At 37.1% G+C, this 13,188-nt stretch overlaps 1 protein-coding gene across 2 annotated transcripts in view; it reads left to right on the forward strand.

Annotated features, from left to right (window-relative positions):
* Positions 1-13,188, forward strand: part of MTPAP (mitochondrial poly(A) polymerase) — a 133,335-nt gene that overhangs the window by 30,992 nt on the left and 89,155 nt on the right. Inside the window, exons 10-11 of one of the 2 annotated variants that reach the window (XR_009007360.1) lie at positions 1,696-1,806; positions 2,211-2,309. The gene's annotated coding sequence lies outside the window, so the exon portion shown is untranslated. Of the gene's footprint in view, positions 1-1,695; positions 2,310-13,188 lie in introns of both variants that reach the window. The other variant, XR_009007361.1, reaches the window with a different exon arrangement.

Raw genomic sequence — 13,188 nt, forward strand, 5'->3', positions numbered from 1 at the left:
GCTCTGCTTGGGGCATTATGGGAAACTCATTAATAGAATTGTCATGAAGCAAGTAAGTTCTGTGCCCATGTGCCGTGCCATTTGATTTCATATCTGAAACCAACAAACAGGCATCAGTGTTCTTCTATACAGGCTGTGTCCTTAAATTAAAAGCCGTTTTTCATGTTTTTTAATTAGGTTAATTCTGGTGGGCTGGAAATCTGTATTGAGAGTTAAAAAGAGGTTTAAAAAGCATAAATATTTAATAAGAGTTTCTAAATGAAATGATTTTTTTTTCCTGTTCACAGATATTTGATTGGACATTTTCATTTTTTGGTTGGTGTTAAGTCTAAAATGGTCATTTAAGCACATAAAGTATGTATCTGTGTTAGCACTTCTTTTCTTTTTTGTAATTTATTGAATAACTTTGACACTCTAGGTCTGTTACTTTTCAGAATGAGGTTTAATTATGGGATGAGTTTTAATCTACACTGATCTTTTTTTAATTTTAATTTTTAATTTTTTAAATTTATTTTTGGCTGTGTTGGGTCTTCATTGCTGCGCACGGGCTTTCTCTAGTTGCAGCGAGCGGGGGCTACTCTTCGTTGTGGTGCCCGGGCTTCTCATTGCAGTGGCTTCTCTTGTTGCGGAGCACGGGCTCTAGGTGTGCGGGCTTCAGTAGTTGTGGCACACGGGCTCAGTAGTTGTGGCTCGCAGGCTCTAGAGCGCAGGCTCAGTAGTTGAGTTGCGGCACGCAGGCTCGGTAGTTGAGCACAGGCTTAGTTGCTCTGTGGCATGTGGGATCTTGCCGGACCAGGGATTGAACCTGTGTCACCTGCATTGGCAGGAGGATTCTTAACCACTGTGCCACCAGGGAAGTCCCTACACTAATCTTTTAACCTGAAGTTTTCATTCCAGTAAACTGCATATGACTACAAACAAATTTATTATGTTTTTTCATAAGTTCATTGTATCACTTACCAAATTTTTAAAAGATATTTTTTATTACATCTTAGGGGATAATCAGCAGTTATTTGTCATTGCCATTTCTTAGTTAAAACTAATTGCAGCAATAAAGGTAAGGAAAAATTTTCAAGGTTTTTATTTTCTAGCTATTATGAGGCTTTCATCCACTAACTCTCATGAACAATGAGTTTTATTCTCTGTGTGAAAGTAATTTTGATGTGAGCCTATCTGGATCAGATTGATTTCAGTATACATCATTCCTGATTTTATAGCCCACTAGTCTAATTCCTGGAGTTATTACCGGTTTTTAGGAAATCAGAGAATTGTCCAGACATTCTAGGAAAACAACGTATAATCTATCTCATTCACAAACCTTCAATCATCATAGAGAGGAAGAGAGGATAAAAACAGTTGCAGTTGGACTTTCTTCCTGCTATCATTCACTACTTAGCTCTTTGTTTTTGCTCTAGGGTGGGACCAGAATTAGACTGTTTCAAGTCACTTCATGTTCCTAGAAATCACTTGGCCTTAGACATACAGCTCTATTCAATTCGTTACAGCCTGCTGCTGCGGTAGCAGGCAAATGCCACATTTACATGTATAAGTTAAACCTGCACAGAGAACATCTGCAGCAAAACCAGCAGAAAGAGCCACCAAGCGGTCGCAGCACGTCCGGGCAGCAGCTGTCTTGTCCACGCTCCAGAGTTTCGTGTTCAGTTGCTGAGTAGCTGTCCTAATGTCTCGGTTCAGCCCCTTCAGGAGCCGTCGTGGGAGGGGAACACGCAAAACGCTGCCGCGAGGAAGAAACCGTTTCTCCCGGAGAGGCTCAGGAGAGGCCGGATGTTCGTCGAGTAGAATGGGGTAGGCTCGAAGGCACTGTGCTTCCTGTAGACGGAAGGAGGGGCCGTAGGGATGGCCGTTCTGGGCGCAGGAGGCAGTGTAAACGCGAGTCAGGAAGGCGCAGCGCCCTGGGAGTGCGGGCCCTCCGGCCGGCGGGGGTGGGGTTTTTGCTCTGAGGCTCAGAGAGTCGAGGTTGAGCGAGGTGGTGAAGGACAGCGAGTTACGGAGGCTGAGTTTATTTTCAGCGGTGAAGCATTGAAGGTTTTTGTGTACGAGAGCAATAAAAGTTAGAGCAGTGCTTTAGATGATCAATCTGTTGATACCGAGTAGTTATCAAGCGCTGCTCCTTTCTTCTTAGCAAATTTGAGTACCTTAGGTTCCATCATTGAGTCAGATAAAATTTGGCTGTTAAATTTTCCACACAGGTCCAGAAGCTGACTCTCATATACCTCACAAGAGTATTTAACAAGGAGGCAAAGTTTAAGTGGCTTAAAGCCATCATCAGGAAATATCATCAGGTCATGGTATGTAATTTTATGTAAAGCCTTCCTAATGAGAAATTCTTTGCAGTATATACTTGGAAAGGAATGAAAACATGATCAGAAGTCACTTTTCACCTTGGGATGATGTTGGAAAATTTATTTTAAATACTTGAAAGGCTTATTTTAGTTTCCATGCTGAGTTCAATTTCTTGTGGATACATATTCCAACGAATATAAACATTACAGTGTTCCTCTGGAATTCCCATGGAGTAACTCCCAGAAAATGTCTATTTTAGATGGAATCTTTAATCTGAAATATCTATGATACAGGATATATAAATCACCACAAACTATTTTAAAAATACACTATTTATATTTCAAATGTGATCCCTTATGTTATCTGTGTGTATGTGTATCCACCCAACTTTAAGTGCTCAGTGGAGTCAAAACTAGATTAAAGGCATTATTCACTTTTTCTGTCTCCTTTCAGATGAATACATTTAAACTTTTTTTTTTTTTTCCACGGCAAAGTTTCTAATCTTTTAGGATGGGGCGCTGAGATGTTGTAAAAAGAGTATTGGACAGATGGGATTTGAAACAGTAAATGTTACCCTGTGAAGAATACATAGTATGGTAAAATACCTAATTTGGAATAGAGCAAGTCCAACTTAATGAAAAATATAAATTATAAATGATATTTTCCGGGTTTATTTTGAAGTCTGACACATTGAAAACTTACTATAATGGATGCCGTCAAATAAAATGGAGCAAGTTAATGAAAGATTGCAAATTAGGTTTGTGTTATGTTCTGTGTCACCAAAATTCATTAAGGTGTCAGGTACAATGGAACTCATACATTTTGAAGCTTCCTATTACAGAGTTACTGGTACTTGGCTTAGATTAATGGAGCCTAATGATTAGAGTTTTAATTAATCTTTGCTGAACTTACACATGGGCTCAGAGAGTGGTGTGAAATAACATTAACATCACTTTGTCTCAAAAACTGAGTAAAAGGTGGATTATGAAGCTGGCTGATGTCTTGCAGTGGAATTTGAAACTCAAAGCCTGATTTTTTTTTTTACTTCATGTGAGATGTGTATTATAATTCTATAGATACGCCTGTCAGTATAAAACTAGCACAAGCTTCACCTTGTTTTTCTTCTTTAGCAATTAATTTTGGTGATTTTAGAAGGATTGTTTGTTTATGATTTATGTGATAGTGTCCCCTTTTCCCCCAGTTCTCTAATCAAACCTAAAGTAAGCATCTTTGGCATTTCCCTGCTTGATTCTTGGCATCACTGGTTGTAAAGCTCAGTTACCAGGACTGAGTGGTCTTCTTCAGCTTTATATAACTGAGTGTTTAAAAAAGAGGATTACAGCATTTTTCGTATATTTTTTATTTGATCAAAATATTTTTATATTTTGATTTCTTTTTTAAAAAAGTGATGACTAGAATAACAGTGAGCAGTGGCACTTCGCTTAGCTGTTGTTAAGTGGTAAGATGGGTTCAAATAAACACATTGTTCATATAACACTGATTCCCAGAGCTTCATCCTCGTCTCTGGACATACGACTGTCAAGTGATTATTTTAGCCCCGCCTCTAGAACTTCATCATTATTGTGCACTGGACTTTGTGCTTTACTTCCAATTCAACCCGTTTTATTTATTTATTTATTTATTTATTTATTTATTTATTTATTTTTATTTATTTATTTAGACTGCTCTGGGTCTTCACTGCGGCTCGCGGGCTGTTTGTTGCAGGATTCTCTCTAGTTGTGGTGCACGGGCTCAGTAGTTGAGATGTGCAGGCTCCAGAGTGCGCAGGCTTAGTTGCTCCACGGCATGTGGGATCTTAGTTCCCCAACCAGGGATCGAACCCATGTCCCCTGCATTGGAAGGTGGATTCTTAACCACTGGACCACCTGGAAAGTCCCTCAACCTGTTTTAAATTAAAATTATTTTCTTCCTCAGAACTGGCTAACCTCATAATTGGCCCATTTCTGTTGTTGGTATCATTATTCTCTGCCACCATAGCTCAGACTCTGGGATCCTTTTAGACTCCTTTTTTTTTTCACCTTGTTTAATTAATCTCTCTATTTCTGTTGCCATTAGCTTAGTTTATGTCATTACCTCTCTTCTAATTTAATACAATAATGTATTAGCTAGTTTCCCACCCCACTGTTTTCCCTCTTCTGTGTACCCATGTAAACCATCAATTTTCAAAGGAATAGGAGTCAAAGTACCTTTTATGGTAAATTAATATTAAATTATATGTGTTTATTTATTGCAATTCTAAAGATAACTTGGAATTGTACAGAGCTTTAAGGTCATTCTAAATATCAGGTGTACAAAACAGATACCAATTGAAGGTTCTAATTAGTAAAAAGCACTGGATTTTTTCTGTAACATCAAAATGTCTTCTGTTTATAAACTCCACTGACTTCTGAAAGTTTTTGAACTTCTCTACTAATGACACTTAATCCCCCAAATACTGGTACAATGGAGTCATTCATTCAGTAAACATTTACCCATGATTGCTATGTACCAGACCCTCTAAATTGAGACATACCAAGAGACGGAAGGTTTGAATTGCTAGAAAAATCATTTTTGTTCTTGGATAGAAAGGCTTAGTGTAAGGGTAACAGTTTTGCCTACATATCAATTAATGATGATGCAGTCAATTAAAATTCTATAAGAATTTTTTAAAGAAACTTGAAAGTCATTGGAAGTGTATGAGGAAGAATAAACATACAAAAATAGAAAAATTTTTTTAAAATTCAACAAATAACATTAAAATATAAGGCACGGGAATTAAAACAATACTACTGATTTGAAATAGACAAACCAATGGTACAGTAACAGAAATATACTCAAGATATATAAGGGAATTTATAGTGATATGATAAATGGCAACATTTCAAATCAATAGAAAGATGGATTATTCAGTAAATAGTGTTGGGACAACTGGTAGCTATTGGAAAAAAATAGTTTGATCCTAGTCTCACTCGAATACCCAAATAAATTCCAGGTGGGTTGGAATTTAAATGTGGAGGGGGAGAAAGTGAAATCATAAAGTACTAAAGAAACCTTGGATGAATGTTATGAACTCGGGATAGGGAAGGGTGCCTTTTCAAGTATGACATGCGTTTATAAAAGGATATATTGATAAATTTGACTACCTTAAAATGGAAAGCTATGCCACAAAACAGCCATAAACAAAATTCTGATACTAATGGAAAAAGGGCCAATTTTTCTAATAATGAGCTCCACAAATGTATAAGTAATAGGCAAAACAAAGCTATATCATAGAAGCAATTAAAATGGACAAGTAAACAATAAAGATGGTCAAGCTTACTGATAATTATATAAAACCTTATTATTATGGAGAATTTTGAAGCCAGGCAAAAATAAACTGAAAAGTATAATGAACTTGCATAAATCCATCACCTGTTTCAATAATTAACTCATGGCAAATTTGCTTTACTATATAACCCATTTACTTACCCAATCTGTATTATTTTAAGCATATTTCAGTCATTCTATCATTTTATCTGTAAATATGTCAGTTACTGCCAAAAGATAAGAGCTTTTTTCTAACATAATCACAAATCATTATTAAACCTAAGAAGAACAAACAAAACAATAATTCTCTAGTATCTTCATATCTACTTAGAGTTCAAGTTTCCAATTGTCTTATGGATGTCACAGTTGTTTTTTCCCAAGACTATTTGTTTGAATCGTGATCCAGTTACGTACGGTCCCCATGTTGTGATCGGTTGACCTGTTTCTGAAGTCTCTTGAATTCTTAGGTTTACACTTCATCTCTTTCTTTGTTTTGCGATTTATTGAAGATATGGGGTTATCTGTCTTAGGGAGTTTCCCACAACATGGATGGTGCTGATTTTGTTGGCGCATGTGCTTCTGTGCTGTGGGGTTGTTCAACATTAATGACATAAAAATATTTACCAGTGTTAGAAAACTTTCAGTCATGTTCTTTCCTGGTTTTTTCTATCTTTGTCTCTTCATTGTGGGTATTTCTAACCTATATTACAGCTTATCCATTTTTTTCTTTAGAGGTGTCTAATTTTTTAAACCCATTCATTCAGTTCTCAATTTCGGTATGATTATTTGTTTTTCCAGTTCTAGAATTTCCATCTGGTATTTGAAATTATTTTTTCTAATTTTCTGACAGAATTCTGAGTCTCATCTTTGATTTTCTTATAAAGTCTGTCTGATAAGTTGATTGATTATCTGGTCTGCTTCTGTGTTTCGTGATGCTGACTTCTCTTCTAGGATGCCTGACTGGTGGTGTTTTGTGTGTTGACATTGTATGTGGAAAATAGATTCCTTGAGGGAGGGTGATGTTGATTTCCCTTCAGAATGGATTTATTTTTGCTTCTGGAAGGTGGGTGGGAGTACTTATGATCCTGGATCACTGTGGTCCAGAAGGGGCTTGAGATTTTGAAATTGGATTCAGTTCCAAATTCTAGCCTCGCCCAAAGCCAGGAGGGCTCAGCGGGGCCCCTTCTCCTCGTTAGGTCCTGACCTCCCTTTCCCTGTGATCCTTCTGAAAGCCCTGCTCAGCTCCAATTACCTCGTCCGCAGGCATCCCTGTGGGGAAAGCGGTCCCACGTGCTAGGCTCGCCTAGTGTAGGTCTGCGTCTCTGCAGTCCTGTAGGTTTTCACTGCCTTGATAGTGTTTGGATGCTTTCAAGCAACTTTTTGTCTTGCCCAGCTGCAAAGACAGCTGAGAGAGAGAGAGAGAGAGAGAGAGAGTTGGCATGTACTGCCTAGACTGCCGTTACTGGAAGCCACTGAGTTCTTTTTGATTCCAGCTTCTGATCCCATGTGTGTGTGTGTGTGTGTATATATATATATATATATTTCTTTTTTAAAAAAATTTTATAGGAATGATGTATACTGTTCATTTAGTTTACTTCCTTCTAAGGGGCTTTCACATGATGTCTCAGTTGCCGAAAAGCCTTGAGTTGGGCTTTACCTAGCAGTGCGGACACCTGGCTGGAGTGAAAGCCTAGCTCACCCTTGAGGAAACAGGGTTCTGCAGGTGTTGTTCTGTGCTCGGCTTCAGAAATCAGAAATTTCCAGCTTTTATTTCTGGATTGTGATTTCCTCATAGAGGATTTTGTCCATGCCAATTGAAAGTTTAAATTTATGCCATGTGTGAATGAGTGGCAAAGCGCCCAAATAAGAATGGGAAAAATATCTTCTTTTTCCAACCATGTTCAGACACCTCAAACAACTGTGAAATACAATTTTTCTTCCAGTTTTCCAAAATATTTATCTGGGCTGAGACCAAGAATGAAAGCATTTTAGGCCAAAAAGCTCCTTGGAAATTTTATGATTTATAATAGAGTTCCCTTTTGAATTTTAGGCGTATGTTATTAGAGTATCTTATTTATGAACACAAGATTTTAGTGCATTTTTACATCAGTGAAATAACTCATGTTTCTTTTCTATATTATGAGTTATTTTTCTAATATTTAACTTTCATATTTGTAGTTTTTTGGCTATATTATCAGCCTATATTTGTTTAGGTAACAGAGAGGTAGCAATTAAAAATAGCTATCATAATTTTGAGTTAGTTTTCAACTTATAATTTGCTGCATGTATACTAGCATTGCCATATTGCCAGAAACCTTAATTCAAGTCTCTAAATATTTAATAAAATCATTTTGAAAACTGAAATTATTTGGTGTTTTTATCTTGGTTGCTCTGAACAAAGCCAGTACTTCAAACTTCTCCTCGCCGCTTCAGGGTGAAAATTGTGTTAAGTAGTATTTGAATTTAAATGTGGTTTAAAATATTTCTTAATTCTAAAGCCCTCTGTAGTTTCTGTTTTCTAAGCAATATTAGCTATATTTGATCTTCTAGATGAAGAAAGATTTGACTGTGATTAAATATGTACAGTACCATCCTGGAATAAATTTTATTCATAGATTAATAAAATATGTGCAGCGTGATTTAGGAGAAAATATTTTAGGCCATTAAATTTAGTTACATAAGCTACGGTATGTTTTAAATTCTGTGCAATGAAATCTGTTTTGCTTTAAAAATAAAAAGTTCATTGCACTGGAAAATGTGGAGTATTTGTTTTCCAAGACCATCAAAAGCATACCCGGTCACATATTTAGGAAAATTTTGAAACACTAGTTTTAGCCTATCAATTTAATGGCATTTGTTATGATTGTCTGATTTTCTTATCTGTACTTAAAAGCCTTAAGAACACTCTTAATACTTGATTTGGTCACATTTCTTATAGTACTTCGGTTTGAATGCAGTTCTTTTCTCTGATATGGAATAAGTATAGGACCTAGCACAGTGCTTGACACATATTTGGTAATCGATAAACATTGCTTTCTTTCCCTTATCCCACCCCCATTCTTAGCCCATGATTTTAAAGGTATTAAGAAATAAAAATAGTACTAGGAAAAATTTAAGAGCTCAGCTTCCATTTAAAAATTTTAAACTTCTTTTTCTAAAAGAAGGATTCAAAATTAATGCATGGTGTTGTAGGCAGGGTTCTGTGATGGCCTCAAGATTCCCACCCTCTGGAGGACACACCCTGGGTAACCCCCTCTCCTTGAGTGTGATCAGACCTGTGAGTCACTCCCTCGATTGGGTTGTGTTACATGGCAAACGTGATGGTTGAATCATTCTGTGATTATTACCTGATATGACTCCTTAGCAGACTGGAGAGAAATTTCTGCTGGCTTCGAAGAAGTAAGCTGCCTCATTGTGGATGGCCACGTGGCTGGGACCTGAGGGTGGCTTCTAAGAGCCGAGAGCAATCCCCATCAACAGCCAGCAAGCAATCAGGGACCTTGGTCCCAGCCACAAGGAAACTGTGAGATAAGAAACAAATGTAGGGGCTTTTAAGAGCATCCTGAGCATAGGTGAGATGACACCTTGGCCAACACATCGATTTTAGCCCTCTAAGACTGAGTAGAGGACCAGTTAAATCGATTTCTGACTCAAGCCACAGAAACTGAGAAAATCAGTGTATATTGCTTTAAGCTGCTAAGTTCATGGGAGTTTGTTATGCAGTAATAGAAAATCAATACATGAGGGAAAACCTCCTTTGTGAAAGTTAAATCATTGTTTCTTCACTTTTCACTGCGAATATCTTTGTTCAGGACCCGCAGTCAGAGGATGACGATTGATGTGAGAAATCCTCATCAGCAAACAATCCGAGGTTATAACTGTGGTCTGAATAAAGGCCCCACTATGTCTGTGTTCTAATCCCAGAAATTGAGCATGTCGCTTTACATGGCTAGAGGGACTTTGTGGGTGTGATTAAGTTAAAGGCCCTGAGATGGGGAGATTATTCTGGATTTTCCAAGTGGCCGCAATATAATCATAAGGGTCAGTAGGAGGAAAGAAGATGTGATGAGGGATTCAGAGGTCAGGTGGAGAAGTATTTGAAGATGCTGCACTGCTGTCTTTGATGATGGAAGAAGGGCATGAGCCAAGGCCTGTGGGCAGCCTCTGGAGGCCAGAAAAGGCAAGGAAGCAGATTCTCCATGAGGAAGCAGCCCTGCTGACACCCTGATTTTAGGACTCTGACTCCAGAACTGTAAGTTAAGAAACCTGTGGTGTCTTAAGCCACTACATTTGTGGTAATTTGTGCAGCAGTAGGAAAATAGTACACAAGATATCTGAGAGAAGCCTGTTACATCAAAGAAGCCAAAACAGTGATTCGTAGGGCACAAACTATACGGGACGAAGAACACCTCAAAGATAAAAACTTTGGTAGTTGTTTTTTGGGGGTTCTAGGATTGAGACCTCCTAGTCTGCCATCTTGCTGATGTATATCTTCTTGATTACATTTTATTATCTACTTATAGCTTTATATACTTTATATATATTCTTTTTTTTCAACTTTATTACATATTTTATTAAAACTGAGAGGACATTTAATGTAAGTTGTACCCAAAATGCTATCATTCAAAATCTTAAGACACCAACAATTGTAAAATGGATCTGCATTTCAGAAATGTTAAAATGTGTATGTATGGGGGTAGGGGGTGGAGATCAGGGAGAGGCATCTTAGAATCAATGCAATGCAGCAGATACCTCCAAATTCCTTTGCCAAGTGATTGTAAAAACTTTCCCTCCTACCAGCAATATAAAAATCCAAAATTTCCACATTGCTACAGAAACTTAGAGAGTTTGATGATACGGCTTAAAAAACAAAACCTGCAGTTCCCTAAGCACATTTTCAAAATATTTATAGTTAATTTGTGTTCCCTCTAGTGTAAATTGTTGTTGCCATTTTTCTACTCAGTTTTGTCTTTTCCCTATTAATTTTAAGAGCTTTTTATATATTCTAGCTTTATTCATTGTGAATATTGCCTGTCGTATTCTGGATTGGTTTTGTAATTATTTTTTACATTTTTCTAATTATCTCTTTCTTCACCAAATCAACTCTTATTTACTTAAGTTTTATAACCAGTCTTCACATCTTATAGGTGTTTCATCCCTGTTCTTCTTATTCAAAAGTGTCTTGCCTATTCTGGGCTTCAACATTTCTTTGTGAATATTAAGATCTGTTTGTCAAGTTTTATGAACAAAAATCTTTGAACTTATATTGATTGTATAGATTAACCTTCAACATTTCCATCTTTATTATAGTGCATTTTCCCATCCATGAACCTGGTATACCTCTCCAACTGGTCTTCCTTTATATCCTTCAATAAAGTATGAAATTTGTCCTCATAAATCATTTGCAGATCTTTTGTTAGATTTATTCTATGGAATGTTATTTTTTGTTAGCTACTTGGAGTAAGACATTAAAACTGCATTTCCTAACATATTGTTGGTGGTGTTCAAATACACTAATTCTATTTGACTTTGTATCCATAATTAAAAAAAAAAACAAATAGCTTGCCTAGATGGTCTCTTAATTTTCTTATGTAGATAATCATATCAAATGCAAATGTTTCTTCAAGGAATTTCCCTATTATTTCTAGTTTGCTAACATTTTTTTTAACATCTTTATTGGGGTACGGTGGTGTGTTAGTTTCTGCTATATAACAAAGTGAATCAGCTATATATATACATATATCCCCGTATCCCCTCCCTTTTGTGTCTCCCTCCCACCTTCCCTATCCCACCCCTCTAGATGGTCACAAAGCACCGAGGTGATCTCCCTGTGCTACGTGGCTGCTTCCCACTAGCTATCTATTTTACATTTGGTAGCGTTTATGTGTCCATGTCACTCTCTCACTTTCTCCCAGCTTACCCATCCCCCTCCCTGTGTCCTCATCTCCATTCTCAATGGCTGCATCTTTACTCCTGTCCTGCTGCTAGGTTCTTCAGAAACTTTTTTTTTTTTTTTAGATTCCATATATATGTGTTAGCATATGGTATTTGTTTTTCTCTTTCTGACTTATTTCACTCTGTATGACAGACTCTAGGTCCATCCACCTCACTACAAATAACTCAATTTCATTTCATTTTATGGCTGAGTAATATTCCATTGTGTATATGTGCCACATCTTCTTTATCCATTCATCTGTCGATGGACACGTAGGTTGCTTCCATGTCCTGGCTATTGTAAGTAGAGCTGCAATTAACTTTGTGGTACATGACTCTCTTTGAATTATGGTTTTCTCAGGATATATGCCCAGTAGTGGGATTGCTGGGTCGTATGGTAGTTCTATTTTTTTTAAGGAACCTCCATACTGTTCTCCATAGTGGCTGCATCAGTTTACATTACCACCAACAGTGCAAGAGGGTTCCCTTTTCTCCACATCCTCTCCAGCATTTATTGTTTGTAGATTTTTTGATGACGGCCATTCTGACTGGTGTGAGGTGATACCTCATTGGAGTTTTGATTTGCATTTCTCTAATGATTAGTGATGTTGAGCATCCTTTCATGTGTTTGTTGGCAATCTGTATATCTTCTTTGGAGAAATGTCTATTTAGGTCTTCTGCCCAGTTTTGGATTGGGTTGTTTGTTTTTTTGATATTGAGCTGCATGAGCTGCTTGTAAATTTTGGAGATTAATCCTTTGTCAGTTGCTTCATTTGCAAATATTTTCTCCCATTCTGAGGGTTGTCTTTTCGTCATGTTTATATTTTCCTTTGCTGTGCAAAAGCTTTTAAGTTTCATTAGTTCCCATTTGTTTATTCTTGTTTTTATTTCCATTTCTCTAGGAGGTGGGTCAAAAAGGATCTTGCTGTGATTTATGTCATAGAGTGTTCTGCCTATGTTTTCCTCTAAGAGTTTGATAGTGTCTGGCCTTACATTTAGGTCTTTAATCCATTTTGAGTTTATTTTTGTGTATGGTGTTAGGGAGTGTTCTAATTTCATTCTTTTACATGTAGCTGTCCAGTTTTCCCAGCACCACTGATTGAAGAGGCTCTCTTTTCTCCATTGTATATTCTTGCCTCCTTTATCACAAATAAGGTGACCATAGGTGCATGGGTTTATCTCTGGGCTTTCTATCCTGTTGCATTGATCTGTATTTCTGTTTTTTTGCCAGTACCATACTGTCTTGATTACTGTAGCTTTGTAGTATAGTCTGAAGTTAGGGAGTCTGATTCCTCCAGCTCCGTTTTTATTTCTCAAGATTGCTTTGGCTATTTGGGGTCTTCTGTGTTTCCATACAAATTTTAAATTCTTTGTTCTAGTTCTGTGAAAAATGCCATTGGTAGTTTGATAGGGATTGCATTGAATCTGTAGATTGCTTTGGGTAGTAGAGTCATTTTCACAGTGTTGATTCTTCCAATCCAAGAACATGGTATATCTCTCCATCTGTTTGTACCATCTTTAATTTCTTTCATCAGTGTCTTACAGTTTTCTGCATACAGGTCTTTTGTCTCCTTAGGTAGGTTTATTCCTAGGTATTTTATTCTTTTTGTTGCAGTGGTAAATGGAAGTGTTTCTTTAATTTCT

The sequence above is a fragment of the Balaenoptera acutorostrata genome, chromosome 3 (genome assembly GCF_949987535.1).
Source record: "Balaenoptera acutorostrata chromosome 3, mBalAcu1.1, whole genome shotgun sequence".
Lineage (NCBI taxonomy): Eukaryota > Metazoa > Chordata > Mammalia > Artiodactyla > Balaenopteridae > Balaenoptera > Balaenoptera acutorostrata.